Source organism: Canis lupus, chromosome 33, assembly GCF_048164855.1.
Source record: "Canis lupus baileyi chromosome 33, mCanLup2.hap1, whole genome shotgun sequence".
Taxonomy (NCBI): domain Eukaryota; kingdom Metazoa; phylum Chordata; class Mammalia; order Carnivora; family Canidae; genus Canis; species Canis lupus.
The window spans coordinates 36,129,458-36,154,558 of NC_132870.1; the positions used below are offsets into that span (position 1 = coordinate 36,129,458).

The 25,101-nt window shown below is 37.1% G+C and overlaps 1 long non-coding RNA gene across 5 annotated transcripts in view; it reads left to right on the plus strand.

The window, feature by feature from the left end:
• Nucleotides 1-211: 211 nt before the first annotated feature.
• The window catches only part of LOC140623484 (uncharacterized), a 251,144-nt gene continuing 226,254 nt past the window's right edge, over nucleotides 212-25,101 (plus strand). For 3 of the 5 annotated variants that reach the window (XR_012023090.1, XR_012023089.1, XR_012023092.1), the window contains exons 1-2: nucleotides 1,167-1,868; nucleotides 3,270-3,376. This is a non-coding gene — a long non-coding RNA (uncharacterized lncRNA). Of the gene's footprint in view, nucleotides 348-787; nucleotides 1,001-1,166; nucleotides 1,869-3,269; nucleotides 3,377-25,101 lie in introns of those variants that run through there. The other 2 variants (XR_012023093.1, XR_012023091.1) reach the window with 2 other exon arrangements.

The window sequence follows — 25,101 nt, forward strand, 5'->3', positions numbered from 1 at the left end:
TAGATAGCAAAATCTCACATCTTAGATCGAAAAGCGATGATCACAAACCAGTTCCTTTATTATTCATTCAAGGAAACCCTCAGCTTGAAGCCACCATGTGCTAGGGACACGGAGTTGATCCGTAGATGACTCAACATCCCAGTTCCGCTCTAGGTCTGTCCAGTAGGTGTGGATTAGAGAAATAAAGGAAACTCCAGAAGGGCAGGGGAGGGGGCAGGGGAGCAGCAGTCATGGATGAATCACGCCGAGGCCAAATGGCAGAGTTATTACTCTACTAATAATTATTGCCATTAGCTGAAGCGTAGGAGCAACCGCGCTTCTTCCCACACCCTGTCGAGGAGCGCAAGGTGAGTGCCCTCGGCCTAGGGCTCCGCTTGGCTGTGCTCCCGACACCCATCTCCTGCCACCTGCGATACAGACGCTCCCGGGCGGCGCGACCAGTGTCACCCTTGGCTTGGCGGCCTCCACCCTCTGCGGGCAGCGGCCGACGGAAGCCCCCGCAGGGCGCCCCCACCCCCGCGAGGCCGCCAGACCCAGGCGCGCCCCGCCCCTGACCCACCCACCCCCACCCTAGGGAGCCCCCCATCCCCCTCGCTCGAGGCTGCCGGACCAGGCGCGCCCCGCCCCTAACCCACCCCCCACACCCGTAGGGAGCCCCCATCTCCCCACCCCCCGCGCCAGGCTGCCGGACCCAGGCGCGCCCCGCCCCGCCCCGCCCCGCCCGCGCAGGGCGCCCCCGCCCTCCCCCCACCCCGGGGCACGGAGCGGGCGCGCGCGGGCGGGGAGCGGGGAGCGGGGAGCGGGGAGCGGGGAGCCGGGCGGGTCCCGGGGCCGCGGGGCGCGTGGGAGCGAGCGCACGAGTCCCCGAGTCCCCGAGTCCCCGAGTCCCCGAGTCCCCGGCGCGCCCGCCCCGCCCGCGCTCCGGCCCGAGTCGCCCCCCGGACCGTGGCGGAGGCCGCGGACCCCGGGAAGGAGGCCCCGCGGACGGCTGCGGCCGCAGGTAACCGGCGCCGAGGACGGACGCACGGACGGACGGACGGACGGACGCTCCTCGCCCCAGAGCGCCCCCGGCGGCGGGGAGGGCGGCGGGGAGGGCGGCCCCGGAGGCGGCGCTGGGGGGCGGGGGGGGGGCGGCTTTGAAATGATAGGGTTGAAACGGACACTGATTTTAATAGCCATCTTTCCTCTATTTTAAAACAACTTTAAACCAAGGAGTGATACTTCCCTGGAGTTTTTTGGGTTGAGACATTTTGAAAGTTTTTGTATGTTTTTTTTAAAGTTTTATTTATTAGACACACACAGAGAGAGGCAGAGACTCAGGCACAGGGAGAAGCAGGCTCCATGCAGGGAGCCCCACGCGGGACTCGATCCCGGGACTCCAGGATCGCGCCCTGAGCTGCAGGCGGCGCTAAACCGCTGAGCCCCCCGGGCTGCCCGAAAGTTTTTGTACGTTGTGGTTATTTGTGTATGCACATCTGTTAACTTTCTAGCTGATTAGAAACCCTTAAATTAACCCTTTCGAGCACACTGCAGGAGCGCCGTGGCACTTGAGCATCGTCTATCGGTGTGATCAGCCTCGTCTTCCAGGAGGGGCACCACCGCGGGTGCCCTGCTGAGGGCTTTGCTTCCTGCACGCGGCTGCTGCGTCCTGAATCTTACCGGGTTCGGAGACGTTGCAGAGCTGTGTTCAGGAGCGTGTTACACACCCCAGATGATAGGGCCACCACCAAGTAGGCCGGTTCCTGCGGAGACCCTTTCCAAAGAGCCTGAACGGATGGGAGTGGATACTGCAGTTTTCTGCTCTTTTATGCCTGTCTTAAAGTTTTCTGAAGTACTGACTTCTTCAGCTCATTGGCATTTAACTTTAAGTAAGTGTGTACGACTATTTGGCCTATCCGATAATAATAACCCATTTGTAAATGTATTAACTTTTAAAAGAAATTAAGCAACTTGCTGTTAGAATTAATGACTAAGATCATTTTGAGCTGACCAAGAGACTTAATTTTGTTCTCTTGGAATCATTTCAATTAAGTTACATCGAGTAAAACAAAACTAAAAAAAAAAAAAAATACTTCCTGTGCTATTTGTAATTTTCTGCTTTGAAACATTCCAACATTGAAAAGAGTCACAATCCCAGCCCCCCTTGTAATTGTCTAAGATCTCTGTAAAAAACAAAAAACAAAAAACAAAAAACAAACAAAAAATTGCAATTGCCTCGTTAATGAGTGTGTTAAACAAACTAGGGTTCTCTGTTACTCCAGTGACTAGACTGGAATTGTGTAACAGCAGGACAGCAGGGATTCCTACTTGACACAATGCATGTTATTTTCTTTAATTAGTTGCTTAGAACCATTTGAATTTCATATTTAGGAATGAAGCTTTACTTCTCTTTTTATGAAAAATTATAGCAACAATGTAATAAGGATTTTGAGAATAAGTATTTATTTATTTATTTTTATTTATTCTTTTTAAGAATAAAACTTTAAAATAGCAGAAATGCCTTACTTAAAATTTTTCCCTTACTTAAAATTCTAATACTTAAGTATTGAGACATAATTGAAGCCAATCTCAAACACTTAGGCATTCATACTTTGTCCTTCAAAAGCCATATGAGAACAAAACATTGTTTAAGAAAATTTCTCAAAAGTTTACATAGAATGCAAATTTTTTTCTTTCCTGGATTTAATGAAATAGAGACTACTAAAAACAGGACTATAAATATCAAGAGGCTTCCTCTTATAGAGCTTATCTTTTTTTTCCTCCCCTCCTCCCAGTTACAATATTTCCCTTACCTATGATATGCTAATATTTTTTAAAATTATTTTTCTTTAAATTCATTTAATGGGATAAATAGGCTATTTCCTCAAGTATGCAAAATATTGATTCTAGATGGTATCTCACCATTTAAAAGTTTTCTTTAGCATCTTTAAAATGAAGAGATTTCAAAATATTAAAATATCTTAGAATAGTTGTATTTTATTAATTTGATGATTTATAATATGGCATTTTCTTTTAGCGTTTTTTTTTGGGGGAAATAGTATTTCTGAAAATTATGGTCTATATTTGAGTAATTTTGGTAAAACTGAAAATTAGTTTTAATGATAGTAGGGATACTGTTTTATTTTTTTCTGGACCATATATCATGCAGATAAAGTATATTAAGCTAAAACTGAAATGTGCAATGGTTGATGTCATTTTGGAGAAATGGTAACTTTAATATACATATATTTTTAGTTAAGGAAATGTTTAACTATCTAACTTTCTTGCAGTCAAGCTGTGCTTTAGCTGCTTTTTGGTGCTGAAGGCCAACTCATAATAACACAGCTACAGCTCTTCTGATACCCACTCCATGAGTAAACTTCAGGTCTTTTACAAGGTAAAGTGCCATATTTATTGCAATATTCATGTATTTTTCAATCATTTAATATGTACAAAATTGTGCTGCCACATTAATTAGGTTCTAACTTTATTTTGTATGTGTCACTGACAAAGTTTCTGAGCTGTATACACCTAACTCTGTTTTGCATAGACTTTGTGGCTTATATTGCAAGATTTTGCATAATTTAGTGCTTTTCTAGCACTGCCTTTGTCAGATTATAGCAGAATTTTTTTTTTTTTTAAATTTTTTATTTATTTATGATAGTCACAGAGAGAGAAAGAGAGAGAGGCAGAGACATAGGCAGAGGGAGAAGCAGGCTCCATGCACCGGGAGCCCGATGTGGGATTCGATCCCGGGTCTCCAGGATCGCGCCCTGGGCCAAAGGCAGGCGCCAAACCGCTGCGCCACCCAGGGATCCCTATAGCAGAATTGACTATACATATATATGTATATTTAGGGATTTTATTATGTGTAGTCTAAAATATATACTTCATAGGATAAGTAATGTAATGATAAGTAATGTAATTATAATTACTGTTATGCCAAAATATAATATCTGTTTCAGTAATATATTGCTGTATAGTAAGTGATCCTGGAATTTAGTATCCTAAATTAAAATTAGAAACTTAAAAGCTATTGCTTTTGATATCTCTCATGGTTCTGTGACTTGAATGGGCTCAGTTGGGCAGTTCCCCTGATCTCATTTGGGTTCTTAGAGCATTATAATCAAATGGCATTGGGGCTGGAAGCATCTGAGGTCAACTGGCAGGCCGTGATGGCCATGCTTTTCTCCAAGTAGCCCAAAGTCTCTTCTCTCCACCTGGTATCTTTTTGTGTCATTCTTAACGGGTAACCATGTTCCTTACATGGAAACTCAGGGTAACCCACAAGCACAAAAGTAGAAACTGCCAGGAGTTTTTGAGCCTTAGACTAGAATTGGCATAGCTTCCCTTTCCCCAATTCCAGTAGGCTAAGCAATTATAGAGCCAGCTCTAACTCAAAGAGAGGGGAAATCAATACTACATCTTGATGGGGGATGTAAAGTAGCCTGTCTTTGTAATCTACCACAATGTTCTTTACTAGTAATTTTTCAGATGACTATCACAAGATTTTAGACCCAGAAGATTTAAGATCATTAGTTTACTTGCAAAAATACTGGAACATACTATTATAATAATGGGAAGACCTAGAGCTATGACTCCCTCCCCACCTTTTAAAAAAGAATTCTCAAAACACATGGAAAAGTGCCTGGGATATGGTAGGCATTTAATTATACTGTTTACATGGGACTTTATTAATAAGTAAAACCTAAGATTTTAATAGTCAAAGAAGCACCCGCATTTTTAAGTTCTTAGAAATATGCCTGAGTTTTCCAGAAGGCATTAGAACTTAAAAGATATTTTAAATAGTACCAGAACAAGATATTTCAAAAACTTTTAACTATTTTTACATAATTAATTATTATTCTTTCCTTAAACCTACATAAACATAGGGAAGTGGGATGTTATGATAAAATGACCCTAAGGTAAATTGTAAGGAATGTATGGCACCATCATGATCTAATACCAAATTGTGCTTTAGGAAATGTTTGACTTCTCAGGTTTTGAGAAGATATCTGTGTAAATATGCATTTCTCAAAAAATAAATCAGGATGGGTAGCCTTATTTTTATTACCAAAAGGTTACATACTAATAAATACAATAAAAATGATTTTGATTTGAGCCTAAATTTAAAAATGTATTGACTAACAAAACTCATTGTGTATACGGCCACATAATGGGGAAAAAAGTTTGTTCTTTCTCTTTTTGAAGTATAATTGACATACAATATCCTCTTAGTTTCAAGTATATATTATAGTGGTTTGATATTTTTATGTTGTGAAAAGACCCCATGATAAGTCTAGTTATAATCTGTCACCATATGAAGTTATTCATATATTATTGACTCTGTTTCTTGTGCTGTATATTATATGCCCGTGATTCATTTATTTTATCACTCAAAGTTTGTACCTCTTAATGCTCCTCATGTTCTTTACCTAACCCCCAACTTCTTCCCTCCTCTGGTAACCCATAGTTTATTTCCTGTATCTATGAGTCAGTTTCTATTTTACTTTGCTTTATTTTTTTAGATTCTACATATAAGTGAAATAATACAATATTTGTCTTTCTCTAACTTATTTCACTTAGCAAAATATGCTCTAGGTTCATTCATGTTGTCAAAATTATAAGTTACCAGAGGGGAGGTTGGTGGGAGGATGGCTTAAATAGGTGATAGGGGTTAAGGAGCACTTATATGATGAGCACAGGGTGATGTGTGGAATTTTTGAAAAAACATATTGTGAACTTGAAACTAATATAACACTGTATGTTAACTATACTAGAATTAAAAACTAAGAAAGAAAGAAAAATGAAGGAAGAAGGAATAAAGGAAGGAAAGAAAGAATGAACAAACTGTTCTGAATTAAAAAAAAAAAAAAACAAAAACACCTGGGTGGTGCAGTTGGTTGAGTATCCAATTCTTGGTCATGATCTCAGGGTTGTGAGATTGAGTCCCATGTGGCTGTGGCTCCACACTCAGCAAGTAGTCTGATTAAGACTCCCTCTTCCTCTGCCCTTCGGCCATTATCTTTCTCTCTATATAAAATAAATCCTTTTAACAAAAAAGGAAAAGAAAAGAATGTGTGCGGACTCACTTGCCCTTGAGCACAGTAAAAAATGGTGGTTTAATGTACAACTAGATTATAAGTGAAGGAAATTCAATTACTAACCTAAGAATATCTACCATGTGGATGGGAAACTATTGGAGCTCTCTCCAAGGTTGGACTTGCCAGCAAGCACTAACTTTCTGTTTTATTCCTCCGTCTTAATAGTACTGGGTTCAGGCATGCTTGCCTCCCTGCTAGGACTACCTCAGCACAGTCAAGCCCCTTTCCCAAACCAGCTCCAGCCATCTCCCTAAGGTGGCTTTGGGACCCCCAGTGCTCACCTGCTCCAGATCCAGTTGTCCCTCTCTTGGGACCCCTGACCTATATTGCTCCAGTTCCAGCAGTCTCATTGGGGCAGCCCTGTGAGGTACACCTCAGGACCCCTATTCTATAAACATTCCCTCTCTGGCCATCCTGTCAAGTGGGCCCTGACAGTGTGCCGCAGAAGCTCCCTAGCCTTTGCCCATTCCAGCTATGGCTAGCCTGCCACCAGCCATACACAGTCTGCCTAGGGGACACATCCACACAAGACCACTCTTTCAAGACTCATGTATTTCTGAGAGAGATAGCTGTTTTGCCTAATCCATAGAAGCAAACACAGAAAATCAAAGAAGATGAAAAGACAGAGGAATATGTTCCAAATGAGCAAGATATAATACAAAACTGCAGAAAAAATATACCAATGAATGGAGATAAGTAATTTACCTGATAAAGAATTCAAAATAATGTTTGTAAAGATGCTCACCAAACTTGGGAGTAGAATGGAGGAACATAGAAAGAACTTCAACAGAGAGTTAGAAAATGAAAGGAAAAAAAAAAAAAAAACTATTCAGAGATGAAGAATACAATAACTGAAATGAAAACTACACTAGAGAGAATCAATGGCAGATCAGATAATACAATAAAAATGGATGAATGATCTAGAAGATAGAAATCACTCAATCAGAATAAGAAAAATAAAAAGAATTAAAAAGTGATAAATTCAAGCATAATAGCATTTGTATCATAGGGGTCTCAGAAAGCAAAGAGAGAGAAAAGGGCAGAAAAAGTATTTGGAGAAATAATGGCTGAATAATTTCTCCCACCTGGGGAAGAAAACAGACATTTAGGTCCAGGAAGCACAGAGAGTCGCAGAAAAGTTAAGTCCAAAGAAATCTACACTGAGATTATAATTAAAATGGCAAGAGTTAAAAATAAAGAGATAATCTTAAAGGCAAGAAGACAAAAACAAATAGATACATGTGAGGGAAACCTCATAAAAGTATTTGCTGATATTTCAGCAGGAACTTTGCAGGCTGGAAGAAAGTGGCAAATATTTTTAAAGTTCTGAAAGGGAAAAAACTTCTAACCAAGAATACTCTACCCAGTGAAGTTATCATTCAGAATTGAAGGAGATAGAAAGAATTCTTCAGACAGGCAAAAACTAAAGAATTTCATCAGCACTAACCTGACCTTAGAAGAAATATTTAAGGGTCTTTAAGTGGAATAGAAAAGGCCATAACTAGAAATAAGAAAATACATGAAAAAAAAAAAAAAACCTCACTGGAAAGACAAACATATGGTAAAGGTAATGGATCGTACACTTAAAAACTAGTATAAAGGTTAAAAGTCAAAAATAGAAAAGTCAGCTACAGGTACAATAAGTAGATAAAGGATACTCACACAACAGATGTAAAATGTAATGTCAAAAACATAAAGTGTGATGAGGTGTAAAAGTGTAGTGCCTTTAGAATGTGTTCAAAATCAAGTGACTATCAGCTAAAATAGACTGCTATAAAAGTAGGTTGATATATATGAACTTCATGGTGACTGCAAACCAAAAACCTATAATAGATACATAACAAAAGGAAGATAAAGGAACCCAAGCATAACACTGAAGAAAACAGTCAAACCACAAGGAAAGAGAGCAAGTGAAGAAAGGAGAAGAGAAGAATCACAGAACCAACTAGAAAACAATTAATAAATTATAGCAGTAAGTACATACCTATTAATAATTCCCTATTTTTAAAAAAGATTTGTTTATTTAAGAGAGAGCATGCTCTTGAGCATAGCAGAAGGAAGCCGAGAGAGAGGGAGAGAGAGTCTTAAGTAGACTGCTATGAGCACGGAGCCCAAGTAGGGACTCAATCTCATGACCCTCACATCACCACCTGAGCCAAAACCAAGAGTTGGACACTTAACAAGACTGTGCCGCCTGGGTGCCCAAGTAATTCGTTTAAATGTAAATGGACTGTTCCAATCAAAAGATAAAGGGTAGCTGAAGAGATTAAAAAAACAAAAGCACAATACCCACCTATGTACTACCTACAAGAGACTCACTTCAGATCTATGACTGAAAGTGAAGAAATTGAGAAAGATATTCCATGTAAATGGAAACAAAAAGTTATGGAAGTAATACTCATATCAGACAAAAAAGACTTTAAAACAAAGACTGTAGCGAAAGACTTAGAAGTATAGTTCCTTTAAGTGAGGCCCAGTTTGTGAACTGGGAACATTCAAACCAAAACATCAAAGGAGGCTCAGGGATATATTGTTGTTAAACAGCTGACACAGTGAGAAAGCAGTGACTATTCCTCAAGTCACTGTGATTGGTTATAATGTTAGAATTTCTTGAATGATAGGGAATTGGTCAGTGATTATGTCATATCAGCCTTGGGCAATGGTTCAGGTTTTGCTTGTGATTTGCAGAAGCAAAAACAAGAAATGGCCTAGGTTAAATGAGTCTTGAAAAATAGGCTAATTTGAACTTTTCTCAGAATTTTTAAGATTGGTCTCTGTTTTCAATTTTAACATTTTCAAGTGTTTCTGACCTTTTAGTATATATGTCCATTTTAGTTTAGCTCTCTCTTGCCCCACTTCTTTTTTTTTTTTTTTTTTTTCTTTTTAACTGATATTTTCATCTTACAGTCTGTACTGTCAGCAACCTCTCTCATTAGCAACCTTCTCTCACTCTTAGGTGTCTTAATTATAACAACAATTGTTCTTTCCTCTCTGCCTAAGCTCATCTTCCTTATTTATATATAAATCTGTTTGTGTCCCATTTGTATCTGAACTAAACTTCATATTGTCTTGTTTTAGTTTTAGAATTGCTAATTGTCTGTTTTTCTATTGGGATTTTTCTTTTTGTTATTTATTAATATTGCTTCCCAAAGAAAAAAAAAGGATGTATTAATTGGGAATAATAGGATTTGCTCGCTTTTCCTAGTATTTTTCTTTATTCTTATAACTAAAGGAAGGACTTTATTTTCTTATAAATTCAAGTCTCTGTTGTCAACTTTCTTTTATATATATAAAATAAATTTATATATTTATATATATCATAAATATAATGGTTGGTTACTTAGTAAATGAAGCTCTAATGTCTGTGCTTCCAGAGAAGTACATAAAGCTTCTTATACATTAGATTTAGGAAAATCTCACTGATACTATAAAGAAGGGCTTGTGCAAGCTCTTTTAGAAATACCAAGTCTCAGCATTTCATGTTTCTCCTCTGTTTTTATTTCTATACAGTAGGAACCCAGTTGATAGTTGGTGGCAGGTTAGCCTTCATGTGACTTTTCCTCTTCCAGTCACAATCCTGGGCCTAATTCATTTGTAAAAATGGGAATGAAAATAGCCACACATCTTATTTCAAATGGCTATTAATAGAATGCAATGAGCACAGATTATAAATTTTTATCTGTTACAAATTATGCATTTTTATCTGTTTCAGTTTCAATGTTAGAAGACTTGAAAATTAGATTTAATCATTCCTGAAGTTTCTACTGGTTTGAACTATGTGAGGTTCTCTAAAACTTACTAGGGCAAATCCAGCACCTACTGATTTAAACATAGTAATTATCTGGTAAAATTGAGTAAACAGAACACCCTTTTTTGAGAGTTAAAATCCCAGTCATCCATCCACGTGGTAACCTTTGTTCAGCAGCTCTGCCACAGGGCTTGTATGAAAAAGTGTGGTGGGCCTCCCTGCATTAAAGCTCTTTAGCTGAGGGATGTGACTTTAAGACCCCCTGTTCCCAGGATTGAGTTCTGAGTTTCACATCAAGCTCCTTGCAGGGAACCTGCTTCTCCCTCTGCCTATGTCTCTGCCTCTCTCTCTGTGTTTCTTATGAATAAATAAATAAAATATTTAAAAAAATAATAAGACACCTTGGTTTCCCTATTATCCATATATAATATAACTTATTTAAAATATTTGAAGATATTTCTATAGTTATGCTCTACCATTTGTTATTATAAGATTTCCAACAGCTTACTTCTTGTATGAAATTAATTTACCAGCCCCTCACCTTAACCAAGTAAGTCATTATTCTGCTCCTACAATTACACAGCTGAACTATTTTCCTCATTTTTTTTACATTTGTGTTTTAAATTTTTTACTGGTTTCTCTTTTCTTTATTATTTATTTACCCTTACCAGATACATAACTGGATACATTTGAAAGAGCTGGACTTTTAGAGTAAGATAAACCTTCATTTAAATATCAGCCTTGAAAAGTTATGTCTGTGGTCCTGAGCAAGTTCTTTAACTTTTGTTGGCCTTGGTTACCTTTCTGTGAAATGAGAATGGGGACCTCATAGGTTGTATGCATTATCTATGAGAGTTAAAGTCATATAAAATGCTTAGCACAATAAATCCTTAATAAATGTATACTATTTGTCATAATTAGACAATGAGTAAGACTAGTATAATCAAAAACATGTAGGTGAAATTCTAAAATGAGTAAAGTGAGTTTCCTTAAAAATATGAGAGGTATAAACTCAGAGAGTAGGATCATTTTTGGCATTCATTTAAAATGTTCAAAAGATACTTCAATGCTTCCTATATGCCAAGCACACTTCCAGGAGTTGACTTTAAAATGATGGACAATACAGGCAAGTCCCTCCCATTATGTAGCCTTTCTTATAGTTTAGGAAAGACTGAAAATTAATACAAATAAATGTATGTGCAACTTCAGATGTGATAAGAACTATGCAGAAAACAAAATAGGTTATGTGATAAAGCGTGACAAGTGTGCACAAGAAGGAGGGCCATGTTGGTGATTGTAACTAAGGCAAGACTCTGCTGTTACACTGGTACTAGGACCTATAAGATTGGCAGAGCCTATAATCTGGATATCCAGGCTTAGAGACTCTAGAATGGAATATGCTTTGTATTATTCAGGGAGAGAAGGAAGACCAGTGTGACTAGAGAATGGTGGATGCAAGGGAGCCTGGAGTGAGCTCTCTGGGGGGATGGTTGGTCCTGGAGAGGAGCTTGGATTTTATTCTAATTTCAGGAGGCCTGTAGTGACATGGCCTAATTTGGTTTTAAAATGATCACACTGGCTGATATAAGGAGAAAGGACTTTAAGAAATGTGGAATATCCTATTGATGTACCTCAGGAACTTAAAATGGTGGGATGTACATCGGGCTCCTGGTCGGGAGCCTGCTTCTCTCTCCTCCTGTGTCTCTGCCTCTCTCTCTCTCTGTCTATGTCTATAATAAATAAATAAATCTTTAAAAAAAGGTGGAATGTAAGAGGCTAGTGACAATGAAGATGGAGATAAGTAATCAGGTTTGAGGTATATGGTGAAGGTAGTACTGAAAAGACATGCTTAATAGTTGGATGGTAGGAATAACTGAAAGTAGAAGTCAGGGATAAGTCCCAGAGATTTGGCCTGCCTATTACATTCCTTTGGGTAGAAGTACATTCCTTTGGCAGAGTTGACTAGGAGAAGGAGAGGTGTGTAGTGCAGTGATTGTGAAAATGTGGACACTGGAGACAATAAAGATTGTTTGCATCTTCATCACTTACTGGCCATTGGCAAATTTTTAAAATTCTCTACACCTTAGTTTTCCCACTTATAAAATGAAAATTATGAAACCTGTCTCATCACTTGCTCTAAGAGGAGGCATGAAGGAGATTGTGCATTAAAATGGTTTATAACAGTGGTTGGCCTATGGTATGTTTTATCTCTGAAAGAAGACCAAGAGAGAAAAATTAGCACATAAGGTTTGAATATCTATTGGACATCTGGACAGATATACATGGGTATGCCACAGGGTAATGGCTGTGAAGATGCAGAAAAGTGATCCCGTTTGAGATGGGTGCTGGAGGTAGATATGGAGAGATTTGGCGATAGTGTCATGGTTGATTGGAGGGACTCTGGAAGACAATGACTTTGCAAACCATTTTCAGCACTTCCTAGTCATAGGTGTGTTGTAGCCGGAATGCCTCAGATTCTTCGTTTTCAAATTAGAAGCCTAATGGAAACTATCTCATAGTTTTGTTCTAAGGGTTAAACATCTAATTTATGGTATGTGCCAGTTAAGGAGAATGATCACAAGTCATATTTAGACAAGGTAAGTTTGATATGGGCTTTCAACATACAATGGAAGATGTGTTGAATAAATAAGTCTAGAGTTCAGAGATACTCAAGATATAAGTTGGGCATTCATCAGCACAGTGATAGTATTTAAAGCTCCAGGACTAGATGAAATCTCAAGGGTTAAAAGGTAATACGTGTTACCTCTTAACTATTGTTAAGGAGAAAAACAAATAATCGAAATAGAAAAGAGTACCAGGTTGGGACATTTCACAATTAAAGTCATAGCTCAGGTATACTCAGGCTAGTAGTAGTAGGGAGTCAGAAATAAGTCCATGCCTTACTATTAGCGAAACTCTTATTCCTAAATTTACTCATGAAGCAGTCTCATGGGAAGTCTAGATTACAAATTATCCTCCATTTACCGTATCTCTTAAGGCCTTCAAATTAGATTGTAGACTTCTGGTGGATCACATAATGTGGAGTATTTCTTTTGGTTTGTCACTGCCCCTAACATGGTGTAATGCAAATAGTGCTCATTTTAATACCCTCTTTAAATGATCATTTAATGTGGTGACTAAAATATTTTTTCCTTAGTACCATATGGTAGACTAGCCATAGGAGCCCTGAATCATTTTATTATAAGGAAGACATTTAAGTGGATAATTCACTTTATTGCCACACCCCACCTCCTCACTCCCAGTGGATTATTTTGGAAAACTAATCAAACTTAATGATTAGGGCTCAAAATATACCTTAATTTATACAAGTAGAATCCAGGAATTACATTTCTCCTACTATAAAAACCTATATGGAAAGTCAAAAGATACTGTGTTTTGGACCTGAGCAAGCTAATGCAGAAATTTCAGATACACACTAGAGCAAGACCTTGCCAATTTCTTAATCTTCTGAACTATAGTCATCTTGAATGTAAAATGAAAACAGTACCACGTCATAATGTTTAAAGGGGCTGAACAAGGGTGTGTCCTTAATTACCTATCCTACAAAATATGTTTAATCTCAGGAAATGTTTTGAGCATTCAGAAATTTCCATTTGATTGTGCATACCAACTACAAATACACTATCAATTCATTGTATGCTTAATATACCTATTTTGAAAAGGATGTATATAACCTAGTATTAAGTATATGAATATAAATTTGTGGCTATAAAATTACAGAATTGTGGAATTGTGCTTTTTACTTTCACAGACGAAAATTACTTTTCTTATCATTTCTAAATGATTCTTCACATGTCTATTACATGAGGGGCTTCTTACAGTTATAGTAGTTTTGTTTATTTTTGTTTCTTTGCTTTGAAACAGATTCAACAGCATTCCCAGTCAAGGACTGTCATGGTCTCATTATTTCCTGGCCCACAATGGAGAGCTATGCTAATTAAGTATATTTAGTGGGGAAAATTAATGTTTCTTTGCCTATGTTCTCCTTGAGCAACTATTTCTTTACTTAGTTTTGGCTTGTTACAGTTTATTAACCATGAAGTTAACCATGAAGTATATATACATCCAAGTAAATGAAACCTTCCTTCTCTGCTCTCTGCCTCCCCACACTGAATTTACCAGGTAGAAAATTTGCATAAGGTTACAAACCAGTCAGCTTCTTGAGAAAAAATGTGTTACTGAACAATTTCTTTTAGTGCTAAAGCTCAGAAAAATTCAACAGTGTTTGTAGATCCAACACTGATTTTCATTTTCAAGCCAGGAGCGAGCTAAATATATAAATCATGTTTAACACAGTGTACCTGTCTTTAGAAAGCTGTTTATAGTCATGTATTATATATTAGTTTTCCCAGTTGAGAGCTGCATGTTTTCTTTGCCCTCCTGTTCTTTGTATCAAGGCAACAACTCTCTCTCTCTCCCTCTCTCTCACACACACAGTCTCTCTCTCTCTCTCTTTCTTCCCTATTACAAATCTGGTGCATTTATGACATTTTATTGCATTGTTAGTTTCTCCACCTATATCTTCATACCACTGTTTGATTGATACTTTAAATAAACTGGATTCTTTGCTCTACATGGTTCTTTTGCAAGCTTTTGTCACTACAGTTTTTTTTTCTTTTAGTATATTTGTAACAAATTAATACTATTATCAATACATGTGTTTTGAAAATTGCATTGACTTATGCCATATATATATATATATATATATATAAAATCTTTAAGTTGTATGTTTCTATTCTAAAGAGATACTACTGAATTCCTTGGTTTTTGTTTGTTTGCTTGCTTTTAATGTATCTATTTTTTTAAGGCTTGCCCAATCTACTTAACCACTGATTTTCTCATCTATAAAATGCATTATATGAGTGAACTGGAGATAGTCCATGTATAATACTTAGCCCAGGGCTTCATTTAACTCTTATAACTGGTTGTGCAGTTATCTCATGAAAATATGAGATTGTTGTCTTATCTCTGAATCTTGAGGGGCTCTGTCATGGCTTTTGCTAATAGGAATGATTCTATAACATTTTCCCATCCTAGGCAATTTTAAGCTATTATTTCTTGACAGGACATGGTGTGTTGGGAGTTCTGAGATGGCATGCACGTTTTCTGATTGCTTTTGAGATTGCCATGTTGGAGAGGCTATCTAGTCCACAGCTTTAGCCTAGGATTATAGCCATTTCCATCAAGACTTCAGACACGTGAATAAATCTCTCTTGAATGTTCCAGATTAATACATCTACCAGCAGAACACCACAGAGACTTTTGTTGATTTTCCATACAATAGAATAATTTCCTAGCCAGTTGAATTCCTGACCCACAAAACGTTGAGATTTAAGAAAAACGGTTGTTGTCATATGAGCCAGTAAGTTTTGGGCAGCAATAAATAACTGGAACGCTGATATATGGAAAGAAAATGGCTTTTGTATCCTATGATATTACTAAAATCACTTTTTAGCTTCTAATATTTTTCTGTATAGATCCCTTACATATATTCCATATATATATGTACATGCTTAATGTACATACGATTTTTAAAATATATAATCATTTGCTAGAGAATAATTTCTTTTATTCCTAAATTTCAATGTTCATTCATTCATTGTTTCTTCCCATGATTAGGACTTTTGGTATTTGTTGAATAAAAGTGATGACAACAGAAGAGTAGTACTCATCTTTATTTCTGTAGTAAAGCTATTAGGAATACTTCATTCAGTATGATATTTGCTTTAGGTTTTTTTAGATACTTCTAAGAAAGCTCCTGACCATCTCTGTTTTCCTGAGAGTTGTTATCTTTTTAAGAAAGAATGGTTTTTGAAAGTACTTTTTAAATATATCTGTATATTATTTTTCTCCTCTAATATGAAAGCTCTAAGAGGTTATATATGTTATGTATGCTTATTACTATAACTTTAGCAACTAGAACAGTCATTGTTGAATAAATCTTACAGATACACAAATAAATAACAGAAAATATATTGGAGCATGTGGAAGTTAAACCTTTATGTTTTCTATTAGTATTTCTATAGAAAAACTAATCAGTTGAATTTGAAGATGTGAAAAACTATGGAAGGAAAGCAATTGTCAATATTAGGATGCATGAAATCTCTTTTATTTTAAAGGCACTTCACACTATCAAACATTACAAGTCTGAGGATGACAGAATTTCATAATTGAGCTGATCAACATATACTATTTCCCCCAATTTTGTTGAGATATAATTGACATATAATACTGTATAAGTTTAAGGTCTACAGTGTAATGACTTGACATATGTGTAACATATATATTCATATATATGTGTATATATGATAACCTAACACATAACCATGCCATGGGATAAGGTGTAATTCTTAAAATATGAAGGTGCTAATACATAGTTGATAAGGAATGATTAGAAGTGATAAGATTATAATATAATTTATATATAAAATGATGTTTATTTAATTCAAGATTCTTCCACCTATTTTGTAGCTTAGGAAACTGAGTTATGGGTTGATTAAGTAACTTTCCCATGGTCACGTAGCTAGGTAAATCTCTTATCTGAAAGTATTCATAATAAATTAGTGAGACTAGGCATCTCTGGAGAAGGAAATTGGGAAGTGGAAGGTAAAGGACAGAAATGAAAGAGATTTCTTACTTTATTGTTTCTTATACTTTTGAATTTGTATTGTATACATGTATTGTCTATATAAGTATATCACATCTTTTTGTTAAATAAACACAAGTGATTTTTAAAACTGCTGCTATATTTACATAGGTCCGTTGTGACAATTTTGTACAATTGCACATGCTTTTACATTTTTTTCAGTACTAATGTTATAAAATGATTCCATTTTGTTTTTTGAGACTTCTCAAGGATTTAGTAAGCATAAAGATGAATAAAGTGCTGCTTATATACTAATACCATTGTTAAAACTTCCAAGGGAATAAGAAAAATGCAAATATGTTTTAGAAAAAGTGAGGTCACATTTGTTTCCATGAAATTTAATGAAATGTGGGCCTTGATTCTAGTACAGTTGATACTACATTTTAATTAAAATTTGTGTTCTCAATTCGAGATTTTTGAAGGTTGTAAATATAATTTTAAGAGCTCCTAAAGGCCTTATTCCTGTAAGTGCCTTAATTTAAGTGAATAAAGTAATATTCAGAACAGAATGCTGAATACACATTCTGTCCCTATAGTTCAAGTTTTGAAATTACATTATTATTGGGTCCTTTACATCCTAATAATGAACATAAAAATGAATGTACAAACCATAGAATAATGAGTGATTTTTTTTAAGAATATCTCATGCTGTGTTTTGATAGGAGTAAAACTTTGTTTGCTATGCTTGAATATACTTTCCCAACAAAAACGTTCCTTTGCCTATTAACATGTTTTCCTCAAAAGTAGTTAAATTTGGAAACATATTTACCTCCTGCTGCCTTCGCATATGGCTACCTTGCTTGGAAGAGATAAATACCTGCTGTACTCCAAAATTATGAACATATTTTGAAAAGTACTGAAAAGTTCTTACATGCATTGCTAAGGAGAGGAATCACTTATAAATAAACTATAATCCATTATGTAAGGTTTTATGTTACTTTGGATGTAATTGGTATTCAAGAAAATTATAGTTCTGACACTAGTGAAAATGATAAGGAAGACTTTATCAGGATTATTGTGATAGGTATCGAGACTATAACAATCGAGGAGAGAGAGAGATCAGGCTTAACTCTGAATACAATAAGCACGGTTGGGGATTTATAGCCTAAGAGCAGAATGGGTGAGGGGTTGGAAATTGGTGGATGGAAAATTACTAAGAGAAGATATCAAGGGTAGGGGGATTCTTGCTAAACCAACATAACAGGATTTGTGCTGAAGGCAGATCAAGGTGATCAGATATTAAGAGAAAAAATAAGGAATTTGATCAGATGTCAAGGGTGGTAAGATCAAGGGTGAGGGGAAGCTCATTTAACTGACTTAGTAGGATTCTTCCTACAACTGAGTGAAGCCAAAGGATGAGGCATAGACGGAAGCACCTTCAGAGGAACCTGTTTAAAGTCTGGTCATTGAGAGAGTCTTTGTCACCAGTCAGAATATGGCAGGTGCTACTGCAAATCAAAGAATGTGAGACATATCCAGAGCACCCAGACTCCCATTAGCATATAGGGCAGTCTAGCATGCCAGACATGATGAACATTGACATTGACTTCCTGCATCTTTCTTGAGTGGGCTGAGCTGCTTTTGGTATGCCGCATGCTGACCTTGAGGGGACACCTGACCTTCAAGAAAATAGGAAAAAGATCTTCAAGAAGATACCACTAGACATGTCAGCTAAGAGTAAGCAGTGGTTAAGGCAATGGGAGAGAGAGACTGGTCATTCCTACATTGGTGCACATCATCCACCCCATCACTTCCTCCTTGCTCACAGTTGCTATTAGCTTATTGAAGCAAATAAATACATGAAAGATCTTTAAGCCAAATCATGTTGATGTGAAATTTCTCTTGATCTTATCTGCTCATCTTCTTCACCTTAGTCCTTGTTTTGACATTGAAGCATGGTTATTTGGAATAAAAAAAGATATGACCGCTTGATGATCTTTCTTAAAATTCCTTGGTTATAGGATTATTGTGCCATCATCGCAGATATTCATGGGGTGAGAGGCACAATAGTTCCTTAATGGCCCTAACAAAATTATAACCATAGCACTGCTAAAGTCAGTATAGGGAACACCATGACATTAAAGGATAGAGGATTGTTCACAACACTTTAAACTGGCGTAATCGCAAGATGGTTATCTTAGATGCCTTGGCATTCTTTGTATATGTGCAGTGGGGGAGGAGGTGTTGGATGAATTACTGAACACATAAGGGGTCCTGGAGTGCTTGAGGAATGACCCAAACATGTGTTCTGGACACTTGGACCTTGATAGATCTGTGAGGCAGTGGGAAAGGGGAAATTAAAGGGAAGAATCATATAAACAAACTCTTGCCTACTACATTTATTCAGGAAACATTATATGGAAACTGAATATTTCTGTTCAATTCTAAGTCTTAAAAAATGAAGCCTTCTTCATTTGTTCTTTGATCACAAACTTCAGTCTCTCTTTGTCCTTCTTGTCTTCCAAGATATCCTTTTTCTTTCCCCAAGAAGCTCCCGCAGCTCCCATGATAATGTACTTGAATTGCACAGGAGAACAAGAAGCACTGGGGCATGCATGCTACAGCCAAGGCTGGGGGAGTGTTGCCTTGTCAGATATCTGTATAACATATGTGGCTGCCTCAGTACTACAACCAGAATTCCAAAGAAGAGAAAAAGCATAAGGCAGTGAGAATTGTTAATAAATTGTAATCATGACTCTGAAATCTTTAAAACTGGGAAATTGCCAGCTTTGAAAGTAAAATAAATACTTTCCTTTTCCTATTGAAAATATCATCCATTTAACCAGCTTAGAGTAGGAGGAGAAAGTTCTGTCAAACAGTGTATTTGACTTTATTTTTTGAGTTCTGACTGTGAGACATTTGTTTTCTATGAATAATGGAAGGTTTGCATATTTTGTGAGAAATATAAAGATGAAATGATAAGAAATAATACTTGCCCTTTGTTAAGCACTCATCGTGTTCTTGGCACTGTGCTAAGTGATTTCCTAGCGCTGTCTCATTGAATTCTAGGAGGCAGAGGCAATGTCTAGAAACCTTGTGTATAGATAACTGCCTAAAGATGCTCAAGGTTATACTGTTAAAAATAGTCTTAACTCTTATTTCATTTTCTACCTGACTGGTGATTTAGGACCTTTTTTTTTTTTAAATTTTTGTTATTATTTGGAAGGCAATCTGTGGCTAAGAAACTGAAATACAAAAAAAAAAAAAAAAAAAAAAAACTGATACTTCTTTGTTTATGGGTTGTCTAAGGCTAGAAGTGCCTGGGGCACTCACTTGGGTCCCTCCTTCTTGAGGTGAACTTCCCTGGGTATTTCCCCCTTTCAGAGCCATTCTTGTGGCTAGACTGGCCCTTGTGGTTCTTATTATGATTGCAAAATGCACCTCAGCAACAACCAGCAGGGATTTTGAGAAACCAAGATTTGTTACTTAAAAGTCCTAGAGCATACACCTGGCACATCAGGGTCCACATAGGTCACTGGTAGAGGAAGAGGAAGAGGGAGGAGAGGGATAAGAGGAGGGAACCTGGGGTTCTGCCTTTATTGAGGTTAAGGGTGGGATGCTTAGGGTTTTGTGAGTTTACTCTTTACTGGTGAATTTAAAACATAAGAGCAAGAATTAGGGCACAGGAAGGGAAAAGCGGATCACTTGGTGGTCAGTTATCTAGGTCACCCACGGCTTTCTATAAGGGGAACTTCATGGGTGGAGTGGCCTGGTTTCTTATCTAGTTCAGTTGTTTTACTAGTAGCTGTGTCATGCAGCTGGCAATATGTTTATTCCAGATGAATGTCTTTGAAGTGGGTGTCTGAGTGATGGACAGTTACACTACATTCTTACTTAGATTTGTGAGTTTCTGAAGTCACTAAGCTCCAATAATATTTGTAAATTCTAAAAAGAGTCATAGAATTAGTTGCAAATTTAAGTAAAATCATAATTTAAAAAGCAAACATATTCCCAAACTGTATGTCATATAAAGCACACAGGTTTAGAGTTGTTCAAACTAGATTTGAATTCAAATAACTTCCCCATAAATTCTGTTGACTTGGGGCAAATTACCTCTGCTTTCTGAGTCTCATTGGTCTCCTCTGTAAAATGGGGCTAACAGTGAGTTACCCCCTGGAGTTATTTATGAGAATCAAATGAGCTAATCTTATGAAGCATTTAGCAAGAAATTTGACACTGGTAGGTTCATAATCAATGATTTTTTTTTTAAATTTTTTTTATTTATTTATGATAGTCACAGAGAGAGAGGGGCGCAGAGACACAAGCAGAGGGAGAAGCAGGCTCCATGCACCGGGAGCCCGATGTGGGATTCGATCCCGGGTCTCCAGGATCGCGCCCTGGCCAAAGGCAGGCACCAAACCGCTGCGCCACCCAGGGATCCCTGATTTTTTTTTATATTAAGTGTAGGAAATTCTATGGATTAAATACTAGAGAGTTCTAAATTGTAAAAATAGTCACATACTATCAGTAGGTGATAATTTGCAATAATACAAAGAACATAATCTTTTCATAACTCAGGTGAGAGCACTTAAATTGAGGAATTTAAGGTCTAGCTCTTCTTTCTGTAGTTCTGACAAACATGGGGAAAATGTGAAACTGAAGGCACCACAAGACTTACCACAAGGGTAAGTCATCCATGAAGGACTAAATTCCAGCCTTTTTTAAAAAAATTATAGATGAAATAATAAACAATGGACACTTACAGTAATATAATCAATTCTAATGTAAATAAAAATATCCTTAACTTGAGATTTAAGGAAATCAAAAAAGGCAGAGTCATGGAGAATAAAGGAAGGTGGGTGTCACTTGTTTAACTCCTACATGATTCAAATGCATGGATATTGTACCTCAGATTTAGCTGTGATAGTCAGGACAGGGCAGCAGATGTCTGGATCACAAACCCGCAAACCCAAACCAAACACACAAGATTTGTTTCTCTGCCTTAATGAAGTTTGGACAGAGGACAACTAGAAAAATGAGTGAAGGAGAGATGGAGGAAAGATACGGGAAAAGATGGGAGTTGAATTGACTGAGAACATCGGTGGGGACCGCTCATCAGTCTCCTGTCTTGTTAATCATACTCGTTGCAGGGAGGAGCAGAACCACAAAAAAAGTGACCAGACTATCTGGTTACTGCTGGAACTCTGGCCAAGACTTCTGCTAGTTCTTAGTTTGGGAAGGAAAAAGAGCAGGAAGAAAATGATTTTCATGCTAGCTACTGTGTTTATAGGAAATTATAAAAACAAAACAAAAAACAGAAAAACAAAACAAAACAAAACAAAAAAACCAAACTCTCAGCAACTGGAAGATAGCATGGATAAAAGTAGAGATACTCAATTATGAGGAAACTAAACACCCCCCTCATGTCGCCCTGCCCCTAACTCACCAGCCACATCTACAAAATCTATTTACCAGGCCCTCTTCCTTTACTCTGCAAAGGTTGCAAATCCCAAAGCCTGGCCTGGATTGAGCTTTGCAAAGATAATTGCAAACCTTCTTTTGCGTCTTCTTTTTCCTTGGCATTCCACCCACACCAGACAGCTTTCCTAGGCTGTAAAATAAACACTCTGAAGTCCCAGGAATGTGAGAATGGTTTACTCATTCGTCATGGTGTTGGAGTCATCAGGATGGTTTGGTCAGTCAGTGAACCCATTGTCCCCTTTGCCACAGGACACTCAGATGATATCCTGAGCCCAGAGGTGTGGGCGTAATGACAAAACCCCAGGGATGGGGCACCTGGATGGCTCAGTCACTTAAGCATTTGACTTTTGATTTTGGCTCTGGTCATGATCTCAGGGTGGTGAGAGTGAGCCCGAATTCTGCATGGCGCTCTGCACTGAGTGTTAGAGTCTGCTTAAGATTCTTTCTCTTCCTCTGCATCAGTGCCACCCCCAACCCCCACAACTCATGTGTTCTCTCTCTCTCTCTCTCAAAAACTAAACAAAACAGAAACTAAAACCAAAACCAAACAAGGAGATTTGGAACATGAGGACAACAAGAATGGTGGAACCCAGATGGCATTAGGAATACCTTAGTTATTTTTTGAGTAAGTGTAATTTCTATACAGTAAGTATTCTTTGCTTAAAAAAAGTGAGAGAATTACCTATGAGCTGAAAATTTCCAATTCCAGTAGCCTGTACGTTTCCACCACACAGTACCAAATGACATACACTGTGGTACATCATATGGTGTATGACAAAGAGGAAGAACAAGGAAAACACAGAAGATGTCCCTTATAACATTTCTTAGGCTTATAGGTTTTTTTTTTCTTTATGATTTAATTATTCATTCATGAGAGACACAGAGAGAGAGGTAGAGACACAGGCAGAGGGAGAAGCAGGCTCCTCACAGCGACCCCAATGTGGGTCTCGATCCTGGATCCTGGGATCACGCCCTGAGCCAAAGGCAGATGCTTAAACATTGAGCCACTCAGGTGTCCTAGTTTTTTGTTTTATTAAGAAATAAGTGACATATTAATTTCAAGTGTACCTCTTTTAACCCATGGCTGCCTGGATGCATAAAGGTTGTTTTCAGTTTTGTTTGTTTGTTGTCTTTGGCTAATCAGAGTTTTCAAGAGTAGTGATACTCATTTAAGTGTAATGGCATTCTGCCTGAAACTGCTGGATCTACCCTGTTTGGGCAGCTGACTCATATTGTCCCTTACTCAAAATTATAATAAACATAGTTAGAATTTATAAAGTCTACTTTTTTTCACAGTTGTAAAAACAGAAAACTGTTACTTCTTGGGTAGCATCAAGAGTCCTACCTTTTCTTTATCTTCAAGTATAGAGGTATAGTTTCAAGTACACATTTGCCAAACATTGCCAAATCCTTTTAGACCAAAAACAACCTTTTTTTAAAAATAATAAGTGTAATCCATAAATATCAGTTCTCTAGATTGTAAACGTGGGCGGCATTGACAGACTGTAAATGGAGCATTAAAATTCCGACCTAGATCCAGAAAGCTTTCACACTCTTCCTTCTGAAGTTTCAGATTACTGCTATTGGCCATGACAACGATATGAAGGTGCAGAGAAATGATTTTATGTTTAATTCTCAAATCTGTGAAAGAAACTACGTAAATAAATATAGTAGAAATCAAAACAAAAAGGGAGGAATTAATGCTTTGATTTGGGGTTTTTAGCCACTAGCACTATATAGTATAAAGGCTGATAGGATGAAATAAATGATATTCATTGCAATGTTCCCACAGTGAAAGGGAGCCTGCAAAATAATAGGCTTTCAATGTGTTGTTTACCCATCATGTTACTTAATGCATAAAGGAACAAAGAGCCAGCCCTTTTTATATTTAGAAAAATTATAAGTATTTCAAAACACATATTGAAAAGAATTTAATGTTGAGCTCTGAGAATTTAAACAAAACAAAAGAAAACAAACCAGGGATGCCTGGGTGGTTCAGTGGTTGAGTGTCTGCCTTTGTCTCAGGGTGTGATCCTGGAGTCCTGGGATCGAGTCCCACCTCAGGCTCCCTGCGAGGAGCCTGCTTCTCCCTCTACCTGTGTCTCTGCCCCTCTCTCTCTCTCTGTGTCTCATGAATGGGTAAATAAAATCTTTAAAAAGCAAAACAAAACAAAAAACTAACCTCTTTTGTGACTTTAAATGAGGGAGAATATCACTAGGAAAACAAAATAAATTAGATTTAGACATCAGTCAGTATTATCTGTAAAGTGTACACAATTGAAAAATGTGCTTACATTTTGACAAATACATTTGGGTTTTTTAAAATGACAAAATAACTTTGCAAACATTAAGTGATACACTTTAGCAACTATTACAGTATTACTAGATAAAAAACAATGTTTCTCAAAATATAAAATCTTACTAAAGGCCTACCATTTGCCTTGTCATCATTCTTTCAGATACTGGAATGTTCTTTCTTGCTCTTTTCTGTGTTTGGCATTTTGCATTAGCTGGAATGTATATTCTCAGTTTTGCAAATTTTTAGATACTGAGCAGCATATTTAATTTTTAATATAGAAAAAATATTATAGTATCAAAATGTGATTTGAAATACATTGCTGACATAAGGAAAGTGAGATAATATTTTAATTAGTTTGCCCGTCTCCTAGAGATTTTTAGGTAAATAAATCCTATCATTTTCAATTTAGTAAGGCTCTTTTCATAAAAGCATGCTAGATTTACTTGAAATTAATGACCAAGCTCTTCAGAATACCAAGAAAATTGGACATGCTCCTCTCTAAACAATTGGAGGTTACAAGTTAAAATAACAGCTAAAAGATAGTGCATCCGAAAGTCTTTAATAGTTTGTAGATGTTCTGTAATATTTCCAAATAGGAATTAAGTAAGTGTTCCATGAAATATATATATATATTATATTACAATTATATATATATATAATTGTAACCAAATACTCAATAAAACAGATAAGTCAAATAAATAAAAAATATAATTAACCTAGTGACTTTAAAATTGTACAACTCTACCAATTTTAAAAAGAAAGTGTTACATGCATTGGGTTCAACCATTAAGCAAAGAGAAGAAAATATTTTTCAGTTTGTGGCCATACCAAGACCTTTAGTCACTTAGTTCTTTCAATCTTACCCAGTGCTCTGCTTACATTT